We start from the raw sequence: 17,234 nt of genomic DNA on the forward strand, positions 1-17,234 counted from the left end.
ATACCAATTTAGTATAGACGATGACAGCTCCATTTGGAGTAGATAATTACATCTCCAGTAATTATCTGCTAGTCTGTAGGAGTACAAACTTTACTATGTCAGCACAAGTGCTTTTAAGATGAATAGGATGTGAAAGAGAACCCCTTGGAAAGTAATTAGGGAAGTAGTTTGGTCTAGTGGAAAGAACAAATACCAAATCTGCCACCTACCTAATGCGTGACCTTGGGAAATTCACTTCACTTCTCAAGTCCTCATTTCTTCAACTGTAAAATGGGGATGAAATATCTGTTCTCTCTCCTAAATAAACAGGTAAGTCCCATGGGGGACAAGGGCTGTGTCCAAACCAATCGTCTGGTTCAGTGTTTAGCACAGAGTAAGGACTTAACAAACACCACAATTACTACAACTACTATGCTCATATATGCCCTGAAAAAGAACTGAAAAATTTAACTCAAAAACATTCATCATTGGAACATATTTTCAGTACTGTTTGATCATTTAACTATAATTAACGTATTGTAAAAAAATTATACTCCATTCCTAGGTCTCAGGAGCACTTTAATGCCCTTCACATCATTCCACATAGGAACTAGACTATGTTTACAGAGCTCTCATTTACATTCTGTTTTCTCAGAAACGATTACAAATGCTGCCCGAGGAGGAGCTCGTTGTGAGCAGGGAACATCTCTACCAACTCTGTTATAGTGTACTCTCCCAAGTGCTTAGTACAGTGCTCTGCACCCACTAAGTGCTCGATAAATATGACTGATTGAGAAGCAGTCATTTTCTATGTGGCAAGTCACCTGCCTGTCAACTGAACTCCAAACAGCCATTGGGAGCAACATCAGAAGCACAATAACTAATCTCTATCCACAAGGAGCTTACACACTTGCACATTTGTAATGGGAAAGCCAAGGTGATACTCTAGCGGTATGCATTTGATTAAAATTCCTTTGTTCTGGACTAAAGTTTGCTCTGAGTTTGATAAAGTAGCAAAAATCTCAGCATGATCCCAGACAATCTAAATGAGAGCTGAAGAGATGAAAGCTCTGATGTTTTAGAGCTGGGAATTTCTGGGTTAGGTGCTTTTTTGTGTGTGACTGAGGGTTTATACTGCTCTAATTTTACTAGAAAATTTCCTATCTGATTCCTGGGAAAGACACATTTATTTTCTTTGCTTTCTTGTTACATAAAGGATTCTATTTTATTAGTTTGAGTTCCAACCATAATCATAATTTCATTCAAGAAAGCAGGAAGCCTGTAGAGTAATAACAATTTTGGTAGCTAATGTTTCTTTAACATAGACAATATTATGGGAAAAACTGGAGCTACCAGGATTGCAATATATCTTTGGCCTACATCCCCCACACTGCATAGTGGTTGCTGTCACTTTGTTTTCTAACAACAACAAAAAAAATCATGAATCTTTTGTGCTCCTGTTAATTTATTAGGAGTCCATTATCATGATCAATCCTGAAAATAAACTATAAATATGCTCCAACCGTAAGAGATCATTAATTTTAGGCTGCTTCATTTTTATTAAGCAATTATCTGTATTTTTCATCCAGAGCACTCCATGAAGTGCAAAATATTCAAGGTGACTTCTCTTGCCTCCAAGTAAGCTGCTAGGATTTTCTTCATGTGGAAGAGTCTTCATATCTCAGAAATTTTGCTCTTATTCACAAAGCAACAGTGAGAACAAAATGGTAGAAACAGGGAAGGTGACATTTTCCAATAATTACTTCCCTCCCTTTCTCCCCCTTCTCCAAAAATCATCCTGATGGGTTGTCAGGAATAACTGAATGGGTTTCTTCATAACTCCATCATTCCTTCTTACTCAAGAAGGATAGATACTATCTCAGGAAAATGGAGAAGCGGTGAAGGAGAATCAACAAAGGAGCGAGGAGAAAAACGATCTAGAAGTGGTTTCAGTTTGCATCTTGTCTTTAAACTCCAGTATCGTTGGGGTTAATTGAATGGACTCAATGGAATTTTGTTGTGTTTTAAAATGTATTTATTCTCTTCTCCCAGTTTTCAGTTACTCCATTCAGCTCCCTACACGGCTTCTGCTTTGACACTCTGCTGTCTTTCTGGGGAATAACACACTAGGGGTTGAGATGACAACCCTATACTGCAAGCTCCTTGAGTATGGGGATGATAATAAATGTGGTATTTGTTGAGCATTTACATTGTCCCAAGCACTGCACTAAGCACTGGGGTACATTCAAGATAATCAGGTGTCATATGGGGTTCACAGTTTAAGTAGGAGAGTGAACAGGTGTTGAATCCCCATATTGCAGAGAAGTGACTTGCCCAAGGAGACACGGCAGGTAACTGATGGAGCTGGGATTAGAACCTAGGTCCTGTAAATCCCAGGCCCATGCTCTTTCCACTAGACCACAATGGTTCTCATGTTTGCAAACTCTAATGTACATTCCCAAGCCCTTAGTATACTCTTCTGTACAAAGTAAGTGGTCAATCAGTACTACTGACAGATGTTTACTAATTCTATTGCACTCTTTGAAATTCTGGACTCTGGCTGACATTTTTTTCCTAATTTTCAACTGTTTCACCAGTGGCTGCCAATTCTGACCCAAAATCTCTTAACCTAAATATATTTTTATAGTGAAACATGGCCTATTTCCCATTTACTATGAATTACATTGGACACTGGCATGCTGCCATTAACTTGATTAAAATTCAGTTTACGGTACCTTTGTTTTGCATTATTTTCCATTCTCGTTTTCTTTGGAAGCTCCTATGCTGTGAAAGATTGATAGGCCAACCTATAATATATCGATTTCTGAGCAGTGACAGTGTCCAATGGTATCAAGTGTATGGTTCCATGAGACCTACTGATTATGAAAATGAACAAAATGGAAGGGGTTCTTATAATCTCACAACTGGCAACTATCTCACCAGGCCTGAAAAAACTGTATTAAATATTTGCACTGCCTCCCATGGCCCAGGAATTTTGAATACTTATCCATTTTCAGTTTCAGCTCCTGATTCCTATTCTAATATGCTGAAAACATACATCTCACATGTAGCTTTTATTTTCAGAGCTTTGTCTTTTGGGCTCCCATTCTTTTAAAAAGAAAAGTTGGAACATTTTTGATCAAAAACACCTTTAAAAGCCTTAAATGAGGAACCTATTTAGAAGAATGTAAAGATGAAATGGAGCTTTGAAAGAAATTAGAATGACAAGCTCATGGAGAAAAGCTTGTAAAGTAAAATGTTTTCTGCATACACACAGACCTCTCAGCAGGGCTTTTTGTTCATAGGATGGTGAAGAAAATCGATGCAAGCATAAGATACCATATTGTAAGATCTTAAATTTGTAGAGCACTTTTCCTTTTTCCAGGCCCTTTCATATCAGTTTCCTTTTATCCTTACAACATCCTTGTGAGGTTGAGGTAGACATTAACTTTCACACTTGTGATGCAGTGTGGCCTGTTGGAAAGAGCACTAGCCTGGGAGTCAGAAGACCTGGGTTCTAATTCCAGCTCTACTACTTGCCTAATGTAGGGATGCGGGCAAGTCACTTAACTTTTATGGGCCTCAGTTTCCTCATCTGCAAAACGGGGATTCAACACTTGTTGTTCTCCTTCCGACTTAGACTGCGAGCCCCATATAGGGCAAGGAATACGTCTGACCTGTGTATCTCTTGCCTACCCCAGTGTTCACTACAGTGCTCTGTACATGGGTCTTGGCTTAACAAATACATCAATTCTGACTATTTTATCAGTTGAGGATCTCGAGAGTAAGTGACTGACCCAGGGACACCCAGCACACGCGTGGCTGAGCTGGCGTGAAAAATCAGCCCCAGCGTAGACGGATGTGGCTCCTTCCATTAGACCATGCTGCCTCCAGGGCCAGCTCACAAGCCCGGGCTAGAGCTGTAGGGGGTGTCCAGCCAGAGCTACGCCGGTGATCACCAAATCAAGGCTGGCTGTTCACAGATCCCTGCCAACTGCCAGATTGCTAGCACTCTGCCACAGCCCTCCTAGAGATGGCAGTTAGAAGCATCCTCACCCCAGGCAAGGAGTCACCACTTTGGGGATCACAAGGATTGTGTCTCGGGCTTCAGTTTGGCTCTTTCCCAGCTGCCTAGTTCAACGCCTTAACTCAATAAATACCATTGCTACTACTACTACTACTATTACTACTATGGCTACTATCATGACTATTACTACCAAGACTATTATTATTACAACTACTGCTACTATGACTACTACTAGGATAACTGCTACTTTTATTATTACTATGTACGATAATTACTATTTGACCACTACCATTATAACTACTATTACGATGACTAGTACTATTATGACTTCCACTTCTATGATTCCCCTCTCAGAGTCACACCTGGAGCGACTCTGTTTCCAGTACTCTACCAGTCTCGACTATGGGAGGTAGAGTCAAGCACAGACCTACCCATTCCATTCCAAGCTTGGCCAGTGGCTACTGAGTGGAAGGCAATCTGCTACAACTCAAAACTCCCCTATGCTGGGCAACAGCAGCATGGGAGAGAGCCAAGGGCGGAGACTCAAGTTTACTGTGCAGAAGGAGGCAGTGATATGCCACTTCTGTATTTTTACCAAGAAAACTCTATGGATAAACTACCAGAACGATTGCACATGGAGAGCGGGGCATTCTGGAAGAGATGTGTCTTTGGTGTTGCTAAAGGTCGGAAATGACTCAACAGCAAAAGACAAGACAAGACTTCTATGATTACTACTATTCATTCAGTTGTATGTATTGAGTGCTTATTGTGTGCAGAGCACTGTACTATGAATGCTACTACTACGATTAGTAATTGCAGTATTTGTTAAACACTGACTGTGTGTCAGGCCCTGTACTAAGTGCTGGGGTGGATACAAGCAAATGGGTTTGACACAGTCCGTCTCACATGGGGCACCCAGTCTCAATTCCTATCTTATATATGAGGTAACTGAGGCCCAGAGAAGTGAAGTGACTTGCACAGGGTCACACATCAGTAAAGTGGAGGAGCCGGCATTAGAACCCACGACCCTATGACTCCCAGACCTGTGCTCTATCCACTATGCCATTAAGTACTACTACTACTACTACTACTACTACTACTACTACTACTACTACTACTACTACCACTACCACCACCACCACCACCACCTTCTACCTCACTAATACAGTGTCTGGGCCGCACAGTCCAAGCAGGTTGGAGAGAGGGTAAGGGGTGGGGGATCTAGAAATGATCTCCTTGTGGGCAGGGTTCATGTCTACCTACTCTCCAAAGTGCTTAGTACGGTGCTCTGTACATAGTAAGTGCTAAATAAATACCATTGATTGATTGTTGGATTGATGTTTCTTGTTCTTCTGGCAGAAGCAGTGTGGCCCAGTGGAAAGAGCCTGGGCTTGGAAGTCAGAGGTCATGGGTTCTAATCCCAGCTCCGCTACTTATCAGCTGTGTGACTTTGGGCAAGTCACTTAACTTCTCTGGGCCTCAGTTACCTCATCTGTAAAATGGGGATTAAGACTGTGAGCCCCACATGGGACAACCTGATCACCTTGTATCCCCCCCAGAGCTTAGAACAGTGCTTTGAACTTAGTAAGTGCTTAACAAATATCATTATTATTATTATAATTATTACTTACCCAAACTGAGGGAGTAATATTCCTGATAAGGCCAACGGTAATGAAAATTTGCATTATGATGCTCACATTCTGGCCACTGACACATAACTGTACATAAGCATTTCTTCCAACACTGCAGCAGCATAAGCAGCCTGGTGTAGTGGCTACAACATGAGCCTGGCAGTCAGAATCAATCAATCAATCAATCAATCGTATTTATTGAGCGCTTACTATGTGCAGAGCACTGTACTAAGCGCTTGGGAAGTACAAATTGGCAACACATAGAGACAGTCCCTACCCAACAGTGGGCTCACAGTCTAAAAGGGGGAGACAGAGAACAGAACCAAACATACCAACAAAATAAAATAGGATAGAAATGTACAAGTAAAATAAATAAATAAATAAATAAATACAGTAATAAATATGTACAACCATATATACATATATACAGGTGCTGTGGGGAAGGGAAGGAGGTAAGATGGGGGGATGGAGAGGGGGACAAGGGGGAGAGGAAGGAAGGGGCTCAGTCTGGGAAGGCCTCCTGGAGGAGGTGAGCTCTCAGCAGGGCCTTGAAAGGAGGAAGAGAGCTAGCTTGGCGGAGGGGCAGAGGGAGGGCATTCCAGGCCAGGGGGATGACGTGGGCCGGGGGTCGACGGCGGGACAGGCGAGAACGAGGTACAGTGAGGAGATTAGCGGTGGAGGAGTTCATGGGTTCTAATTCCGACTCTACCACTTTTGTCTGCCGTGTGAACTTGGGCAGGTCACTTCACTTCTGTGTGCCTCAGTTACCTTATCTGTAAAACGGGGATTGAGACTGTGAGCCTCATGTGGGACAGGGACTGCATCCAACATGATTTGCTTGTATCCACCCCAGCACTTAGTACAGTGCCTAGTACATAGTAAGTGCTTCAATAATACAGTAGTAATAATAATAATAATAATCTACACAGGGAAGTAGCATGGCCTAGTGGAAAGAGCGCAGGCCTGAGTGTCAGAGGATCAGGGTTTTAATCCCGGTTCCACCACATATCTGCTGTGTGACCTAGGGCAAGTCACCTAACTTCCTTGGGCCTCAGTTACCTCATCTGAAAAATGGGGGTGAAGACTGTGTCAAACCTGATTATCTTGCATCTACAAGGTGGAAAATAGGGGTGAAGACTGTGTCAAACCTGATTATCTTGTATGTACAATGCCTGACACATGGACAGAGAATTTGTCTGCTATAGTGTTGTATTGTACTTTCTCAGCACTTAGTACAGTGCTCTGCACACAATAAGCATTCACTAAATATAACTGACTGACATACCGAGCGCTTAACAAGTACCATTAAAAAAAGTGGTATGAGAAAATTAATTCATTCAATCGTAATTATTTAGCGGTTACTGTGTTCAGAGTACTGTACTAAGCGCTTGGGGGAGTACAATACAATAACAGATACATTCCCTGACCACAATGAACTCACAGTCCAGGAGGGAGACAGATATTAGTATATATAAGCAAATAAATAAATGAATAAGTAGATAAATTATATATGTATAAATACAGACACACATATGTGCTGTGGGGCTGGGAAGGAGGATGAATGAAGGGAGCAGGTCAGGGTGATGCAGAAGAGAGTGGGAGAAGAGGAGCGGAGGGCTTTGTCAGGGAAGGCTTCTTGGAGGAGATGGCCTTCAATAAGGCTTTGAAGCTGGGGAGAGAAATTATCAGTCTGATACTAGGAGGGAGGGCATTCCAGCCCAGAGGCAGGATGTGGGTGTGAGGTTGGTGGTGAGATGGGCGAGATCAAGGCATAGTGAAAAGGTTAGCATTAGTGGAGTGAATTGTGCCGGCTGGGTTGTAGTAGGAAAGAAGCAAGGTATATTCCCTTATACCCCGGTGATATACTACCCAAAACAAGCAGTGAATTTCAAATGACTTCTGGAAGAGCAGGGTGTGTCTGTCGACCGAGCAGACTCAGTGTAATCAGGAAGCTGAACTACAACCCTTCCTCCCAGCCTCAATGGTCCTGCCACTGATTGATTCATTGCAATCAATGAAGAACATTCTACCAAGTGGCTTCTGAAGCCATTGCCTTTTGGGTAGTGGTGCAGAGCGTCGGCATTGGGTTGTGGCGTCGATGGCTTCCGTCCGCAGACCCTTCATGTACTCTTTGCGATGTGCCTCTCCCCTACCTGCCTACTCACTCACTGAACTCCTTGCCCCAGTGGGCAGGGGAGAGAAAGTGCGGGTGGCACTGAGCAAGCCACTGACACAGAGATAGATTCCTCCATGCCAAATCTCAGTCCTGAGCCTCATCCACGTTTCCCACCAGGAGACACCATACATCTACTGGGCATTGCACACTTCCGTAATTGATTGTTGTTTCATTTTCTGCTGGTATCTGCTATGCGACTGTTTACTCCCTTTGAGACCATCAGATCCACGTGGAATGATGACGGGCATCTAATATATTTACCTTGTATTGACCCCAGGGTTTAGCACAATGCTGTATATGTAATATGAGCTTGATAACACCATTTCACCTACTAAGTTGTAAATCCTCCTGCTATAAATTAGGCAGGAGTCTGGACATCGGGGTCTGTTGCTGCCTAGCAATCACAGTGTGTGATCAATTTAGGATCAGATCAAGGTTTAATTGAAATCTTGCCCCAGAAAAATTGGATTCTTGCCCATTGCATAGAGTAGAGTGGATAGGTTATTAATGAACTGAGAGTTTCAGCACTTGCAACACCACCATTTGCTAAAGTCAAAGTGTGACTCAAAATGTCATGATTTACCATCTACAGCCAGAAACTTTTTATTTTCATTTTTCTTAGTGTGGCATAAAAGACTGTATGCTCACTGTAGGCAGGGGACACGTCTATCAACCCTGTTGTATTGTAGTCTCCCAAGAGCTTAGTACAATGTTTCTACACCCGGTAAGCCTTCAATCAACACCACTGATTGATTTATTAAGCATATACTATGTGCTAAGTGCAGGGGTACAAACGAGATTATCAAATTGTACATAGTCCTTGTCCCACCCGGGGCTAATAATAATAATAGTAATAATGATAATAATAGTATTTGTTAAGTACTTACAATTATTAAGTTCTGGGGTAGACACAAGATAATCAGGGTAGACATAGTCCCTGTCCCACATGGGGCTCACAAACTAAGGAGGAGGGAGAACAGATATTGAATATCCATTTTACAGATGAGACACAGAGAATTTAATTGTTACACAGTTACACAGTAGGCAAGTGGCAGAGTCAGGGTTAGAACCCAGTTCCTCTGACTTCTGAGCCCATGCTCTTCCTGCTAGACCATACTGCTTCCCCATTTTACAAATGAGGAAGCAGGCTCAGAGAGGATGTCAGTTGTCCAAGGTCACACAGCAGACCAGGGGCAGAGCAGAGACTAGAACTCAGGTCCTCTGACTTCCGTTTTATGCTCTTCCCAATAGGCCATACTGCCTTCCAGTTTGAGTGCCTAGTGTCCATTATTTAAACCCAAGTCATCTATTATTTAGTTTACTTCTTTCATTTTGTCACACAGGTATTTCTTATGATTTATAATACTGGAAGAACTATCACAGTACGCTTTATTTCTGATGGTTTAGAAGGTCTTTGGTAACATTTAAAGATCTCTTAAAATGCTTTACATTTTACATGATTATTTACAAAATGCGCATCAAATTCACTCCTACATAATTATTGGTTTTTCTATCTCATTCTTTGAAAGTTGTCATTAATCAAAACATTCATCCCATCAAGATTACCTAAACCGCAAAGGTAAAATGAGTAACGATAATATATTCATTACAAACGCTGCATTTACTGAGACCTTTTTTAAACATCATATCAAAAATCATTTAACACATTGATTGTGGTCTAATGTTTCTATGTCAATTCCTCAGAAACCCAGCCTCTTCCAGGGCACACATTTTCACTACTATGCTTTTTGGTTAGACTGATACTGCAAAATTAGGGAACATTCTTCCAAAAACACAAGCCATGTTACTGAAGAAACTGCTTGTACACATGTATGCCATAAGCATGTGTAAGGCATTGGAATGGCTGAACAAGACAAAGTGAGTTTCCTTTTTCAGGAAGGAAGTTCGGTCCACTTCTCCCCATGCCTCAAGAACCTCCACTGGTTTCTCATCCACCTCTACATCAAACTCCTTAGCGTTGGTTTTAAAGCACTCAATCAGTTTTACCTCCTTGCTTCCCTACTACAACTCAACCTGCACACTTTGTTCCTCTTAAGCCAATTTACTCACCATACCTTGATTTCATCTACCTTTCCGATGACCCTTGCTTATTTCCTCCCTCTGACCTGGAACTCCCTTACTCTTCATATATGACAGACCATCACTCTCCCCACCTTCAAAGTCTTATTAAAATCACATACTCTCCAACTATGCCCCCACTTCTCCAATTCTCTCCCCTTCTGCATTACCCTTGCATTGGATCTACACCCTCTAAGAACTTGTTATTCACCCTGCCCTCAGCCCCACAGCACTTATGTACATATCCATAATTTATTCACTGATATTAATGTCTGTATCCCTGTCTAGACTATGAGTTCTTTGTAGGCAGGGAATGTGTCTACTGACACTGTTGTATTGTACTCTCCCAAGAACTTAGTATGGTGCTCTGCACAAAGTAAGTGCTCAATAAATAGCATTGATTGACTGATTGCAAGGACACAATCCTATGTTGGCAGGGGACTGGGTATAGTGTGGTTGTGGAAGTAGCAGCATTGTCCTAGCACACTGGATTTCTGAGTAGCCCTAGTTGGGCAGTTACAGCACCATGCAAACATCAGAGGACACCAGGAGAAGCAGCGTGGCCTGGGAGTCACAGGACCTGGGTTCTGATCCTGACTCAGCCACTTGTCTGTTGTGTGACCTTGGGCAAGTCACTTAACTGCTCCGGGCCCCAGTTACCTCACTGGCAAAATGGGGATTGAGACTGTGAGCCCCAAGTGGGACATGGACTGTGCCCACCATGATTATCTTGCCTTTAGCCCTCAGTGTTTAAAACAGTGCCTGACACACAGTAAGTGCCTAAGAAGTACTACTAAAAAAAAAGAGGGATCCAGAAAAGGGGCCCTTAAACAACTGAAGGCAAGAAAAGGAACAACACTGCCCATACCAGGCTCACCACAGGAACCTCACTCCGGGGTGACAAAAGATAAACAAATTGCCCAGATCAAAACATTAACTTTGCTGTGAAGATTTGGACTGAGGGCATCAGCCCATGTCCCAGAAGGAAATGGGGCCTGCAGCCCATAAACACAGCAGACCCAGAGCTTACCTTGAGACACGGTCAGTCTGCAGACCCAGGTGGCAGGAACAGCATCTCCTGGACGAGTCTTCCCTCCTCAGAGAGCGGCTTGTCTCAAGCTTTCCAAACCTGCTCAGAGACATTAAGAAGAGAATTTACACTCCATTGTCCCTAAACAAAAGTGCTATGTTACATCCATATTCTCTCACTGTGACTTACAACCAATGAGGAGAAAAATTGGCTCATGACAGAAATGGATTCCTTTCATTTGGAAGGTGTCCCACTTTGGTGGGGAGTGTGTGGGCTTCGAAGACAGTCTATCTGGGTTCTAGTTCCAGCCCTGCTACTTGCCTTTTGGGTGAATTTGGGTGATCACTTAATTCCTCTTTGTCTCCGTTTCTTCACCTGTGAGACAGGGATTAAAATTCCTATTTTCCTTCGTGTACCGTGAGCCCATGTGGGAGACAAACCATGGCTAATCTGATTATTTTCTATCTATTCGATCCCTGAGCATGGTGCTTGGAACATGGTAAGCACTTAGTAAATGCCATTATAATTCATCAGAGCCAATATGTAGCAACTGATTCGCCTCACAGGATGTGGTCTCAATTCTACTAACTAGGCAGCCCATGATTCAGTGGTGCAAAGATAGACCGAGGGATAAAAAAAACCTCTAGGAGAGAGATGGAGTGGGTTGCCGATGATCTGGATGACATTTCTGACCAAATTAGAGGCATGTACAATGTTACTGTACCTCGATTTCCCCTCAGCACCAGGTTATCTAAGAATCTGAAACCTGCAGCGTAGGAGACCGAACCATGACATTCCCACGGTGGTTGTATTTTGAGGCTTAGGTCTACTGGGTGAGGAATCTACATTGTAAATAAGGTATAAATGCATATTTTCATGGCAGATGGTGTGGTTAGAGCACAGTTGTCAATAATTCACTTGGTAAATACTCCCCAAATAGTATTTACCTAAACCTATAGTACTTAAAATCAATAATTGAGGAAAAGCATTGTCCAAATGGTTCCTTTAGAGTGTTTCTCTTTTGCTTCTTTTTAAAGAAATTCACACATAAAAAATGAAGACACCACCCAAAAAAGGACTTCCCTTGAACATTAAAAGATTAATGATACTCTCCCCAGTGCTCAGTATAGTGCTGGGTACACAGCAGGTGTTTAATAAGTATTTCTGATTGATTTGTGAGTGGGAAACCTTAGAGACATGGAATGAAGCATAGCCTAGTGGACAGAGCATGAAGTCACAAGGATCTGGGTTCTAATTCCGGTTCCACCACTTGCCTGCTGTATGACCTTGGGCAAGTCACTTAACTCCTCTGTGCCTCAGTGACCTCATCTATGAAATGAGGATTATGACTATAAGCCCCTTCTGGGACGTGGGCTGTGTCCAACCTGATTAGTTTGTATCTACTCCAGAGCTTAGTACAAGTTCTGGCATGTAGTAAGTGCTTAACGCATACCATAAAAAAGACAACTGTTAACACTCAAACCAATTTTCCCTTAGGTAATTACAAATATCATATGGTGCCTTTGCTTGAATTCCTAGGAAAGGAATCTGTGTCCACTGCAAGCACAAGTTAAAACAGAATGAGATAATGGGAGAAACATTAGAATTAGAACCCGTGGCCTCCAAATCCCAGGCCCATACTCTTTCTGCTACATCAAATTACTTCTTTCATTTAAATATGGGCTTTGTCCTACTCTTTCATGTTGCGTGATCCCCAAGAAATAAATCAACTGAATTTACTGAGCTCCAACTGTGTGCAGAGCACTGTATTAAATGCTTGAAAAAGTACAACAAAGTTGAAGACACTCATTTCTGTCTACCTTCCAGCAACCATTGGAGGATTCTGTAACCAGCCATTCTTTTTAACTGTCTTACTCAAAGAAGCTGTGTTTCCTCTTTGGCAGAGAACTGAGGATGTGCCAGGAATTTTATATGGGTCATCCTGTCCTGCCATTGGATGTTCAGGTTATTCCTTTTTTTCTTTAATGCTGCAGCCTCATTAAGGTATTAAGCTCTGTGTTGGCGATGCACATAATTTCTTTTGGGTAGGAATTTCCAGGATGCTTCTATTTCCTTCAGACTCATTGTCAGCAGGGCTCGAAGTCAGTTCTGCGGCAGTGGGACATACCTTTCTCCTCAGTGTCTGAGCAACGCTCTCCTGAGTGCCCAGAGGGCAGGATATATGCACCACTGTAATGTCATGGATCCAGAGTGCCAGTGGGTGAGAGCTTCTCTCTCTGACAGTCTCTCTGTCGGAGGCATCAAGCTTCCAACTGAAGAACAATTCCGCTAATAATAATTGTGGTATTTATTAAGCGCTTAGAATGCGTGCCAAGTACAGTACGCGCCAAGAACTGTATTGAGCACTGAGATAGATTCAGGATAATCAGGTGGGACACAGTGCCTGTTCCACACAGCGCAGGCAGACACAAGTACATAGGTTGCACAGTGAGCCCTTACTAGGCTAAATCTCGCATCACCGGGCAGCCTTTGTGAAACACTGACTCGTTTCTATTCTTGCTGCTAGGTCTCATTCATAACCTTCAAGGGAGTCCAGGGCCCCCTCTCTGCCCTTGCCCCCGTCCCCATCCCTTCCCTCCTGATAAAGTGCTTAGTACAGTGCTCTGCATACAGTAAGCATTCAATAAACACGACTGAATTATAATGCAGGGTAGGAATGTGTGATGCCATTTCAAAATCCTCCTGGGTTCCAGATCGAGACCATCAAGCAACATCAAGGTGGTTTCTCATCATGCATTTGTTGACCTGAGAAAAATTGAGGACCAGGCCCATATTTCTTATATATGCCACAAAACACTTATGGGAATTAGCGGCTCTCACTGATGGACCGTTTCCGCTCATGAGAGAAAGAGGAAACCTGGCTCAGGGATTTGATGAGCAGTGACAGTCGCTTGGGCCGCATGGAAGCGGGCCATGTTTCTGATAAAGGTCCAAATTAGAACTTCCCTGAAGCGAGAGCGCCCGGGATGGCGTGTAAAGAGAGGTTAATGCTGAGCTTGGCGGGGCTGTCAGCGACAATAATTGATGTGGGCAGTGCCGTCGCCCTCGAGGCCCGGCATGATTTCCGTCCTCTTTGGGCCGTTGGCCGAAGCTTTCAGACACCTCCCCTCCCACCCCTTCCAATGAACCAAAGGGGACACGTTCCCAGGCATCCAATGTTTAAATCAACACACAGAGTAAGCATTTAACAAATACCATAAAAAAGAATCAGTGCAATGCACGGGGTGATGAAAGGAATGTCTCCTGATCCCAGAACAGCCCACTGCTTTTCAAGCTTTTCAAGAGAGAAAAAAGCACCGACGATTAGATTGAACTGTTCCATGGCATCATCTACAAGGATTATAATACTGAATCTCTTGCATCATTCTCTCCCGAGCTTTTAGCTCAGTGCTTTGCTCACAGTAAGCAGTAAACACTCAGAAAATACCATTGGTTGAATGATAATAATAACAATAATAATAATAATTATTATTATTATCATTATTATGCCATTTATTAAATGCTAACTTTTTTTAATGGCATTTGCTAAATACTTTCACTACACTTAGTGCTGGTGTAGACAGAAATAAATCAGGTTGGACACAGTCACTGTCCCACATGGGGCTCACAATCTTAATCCCCATTTTACAGATGAAGTAACTGAGGCACAGAGAAGTTAAGAGATTGCCCAAGGTCAACCAGCAAAGTGGCACAGCCTGGATTAGTGGCACTTTCCATTAGGTCATGCTGCTTACTATCTGTTATGTCCTGGGGAAGAGACCAGGTTATGAGATGAGCCACAGTGCCTTTCCTGCTTAGGGCTCCCAATCTATTTTATCCACATTTTACAGATGAGAAAACCGAGGCCCAGAGATGTGAAACTATTTGCTTATGGTTGCACAGGAGGTTGGGGGCAGAACTGGGACTTGAACTTAAGTCTCCTAAATCCCAGTCCTGTGCTCTTTCCACTAGGCCATGCTGCTTCACACAGACATATAGACACCCCTGCTCTCAGCCCTTCCATCACACATAGGAATTGAAGCAGAATCTATCTCTTTCCAATGAGAAACTTTAGAAACTCCTGCACCCCTTTTTGCCCAGAAGAGATTCTCTGTGAACAGTTCACTCGGAGTAAAAACATGAGTAAAAGGGAAATGAACAAAAGAAAATTGAGTCTAGGTTTATATGCTGTCCACTCATATATACTTTCCTGCCATTGAAGCACAGCCCCTTCTGACACAAGAATGGAAACATTCCTTTCACTGGATTTCAATTTTACCATTACCATTGGCTGGCATCAAATTGAGAAAAGAAAAATGAATTCTTGATGACGCCCTAGGCTTTTCGTCATTTCCCTTTCCTAAATCGTTTTTCAAAAGGGCAAAAGCAATAATCTGGATTGAAGGGAATAATATTAATAATTACCCGCCTGTGGCGATAATCATAAAACCTTTCTTGGCAGAAGTCAGGCAATTATGAAAGTTGGACGAACCGTTAGGGGATGATGGGGGAACCATGTCCTTTGAGATCCCCATAGGTTGGGCACCTTCACCCTCATACAACCCTACCCCCCACTCCCTCCTTCCACTCTTCCAGCAAACCTGAGCCATATAGAGTTTGGGTGTGGTCATGAGGACCTGACGGTGGAAATGCCTAACGATGCAGGGGAAGTAATATTCCTCTCTGATCATGGTACTTTAGCCAATCCTAGGAATAATAAATAATAAAATAATAATAATATTTGCCAAGCACCATGTGCCCAGCTGAAGTAGATACAAGACAATCAGGCTGGACATAGTACCTATCCCACATGGGGCTCACAGTCTTAATCCCTATTTTACACATGAGGTAATTGAGGGACTGCCTGAGGTCAAACAGCGGACATATGGCAGAGCTCGCATTAGAACCCTGAGTCCTGTGGCTTCCAGGCCCGTGCTCTTTCCACTAGACCATGCTGCTACTTTTTAGGACTGTGAGCACTTTGTGAGACAGGGACAGTGTCAGAATCAAGTATTTTGTACCTAGCACAGCGCTTGGTACAGTCCCTGGCAGACAGCAAGCACTTAACAAATATCATTTAAAAAACAAATAAATAAGCACTGTGGTGGATGAAAAATAACCGGATTGGACACAGTCACAATCTTGAGGGGGAGGGAGGGCAGGTCTCAAACTCATTTTATATATGACAGAAGTGAGGCCCAGAGAGGTTAACAGAGAGGTTAACACAGCAAGCCAGTGGCAAACCTGGGACAGATAAGGCCCTTTTATTCCCAGCCCTGAGCTCCTTTCATTAGGACACACTGCCTCATTAGTGATCCCCCAAAAGCAGTGCTATTAGATCAGAGGCATTTTCTACGTTATTTTGTCAATGGTTTTTTGAAGTTGGCTCATAAGGAACTTTCTGAGGGACAGTAGATAACTTGTGACATATAACAAAGCTCCTAGTGGCCAGGAAACCTGTCAACTCACTCCATTTTATTGGACTCTCCCAAGCACTTGGTGCAGTGTTCTGCATACAGTAAGTGCTCATTCTCAGTCTCCTTTGCGGGCTACTACTCCCCCTCCCATCCCCTTACTGTAGGAATTCCTCAAGGGTCAGTTCTTGGTCCTCTTCTGTTCTCTATCTACACTCACTCCCTTGGTGAACTCTTTCGCTCCCATGGCTTCAACTATCATCGCTACGCTGATGACACCCAAATTTACATCTCTGCTCCTGCTCCCTCTCCCTGACTCAAGGCTCGTATCTCCTCCTGCCTTCAGGACATCTTCATCTGGATGTCTGCCCGCCCATACTTCATGCTGCTGCCTGGATTGTCTTTATCCAGAAACGCTCTGGGCATGTTACTCCCCTCCTCAAAAATCTCCAGTGGCTACCAATCAATCTGCGCATCAGGCAGAAACTCCTCACCCTGAGCTTCAAGGCTGTCCATCACCTCGCCCTCTCCTACCTCACCTCCCTTCTCTCCTTCTACAGCCCAGCCCACATCCTCCGCTCCTCTGCCGCTAATCTCCTCACCGTGCCTCATTCTCTCCTGTCCCGCCGTCGACCCCCAGCCCACCTCATCCCCCTGGCCTGGAATGCCCTCCCTCTGCCCATCTGCCAAGCTAGCTCTCTTCCTCCCTTCAAGGCCCTACTGAGAGCTCGCCTCCTCCAGGAGGCCTTCCCAGACTGAGCCCCCTCCTTCCTCTCCCCCTCGTCCCCCTGTCCATCCCCCCGTCTTACCTCCTTCCCTTCCCCACAGCACCTGTATATATGTATATATGTTTGTACATATTTATTACTCTATTTATTTATTTATTTATTTTACTTGT

Source organism: Tachyglossus aculeatus, chromosome X3, assembly GCF_015852505.1.
Source record: "Tachyglossus aculeatus isolate mTacAcu1 chromosome X3, mTacAcu1.pri, whole genome shotgun sequence".
Lineage (NCBI taxonomy): Eukaryota > Metazoa > Chordata > Mammalia > Monotremata > Tachyglossidae > Tachyglossus > Tachyglossus aculeatus.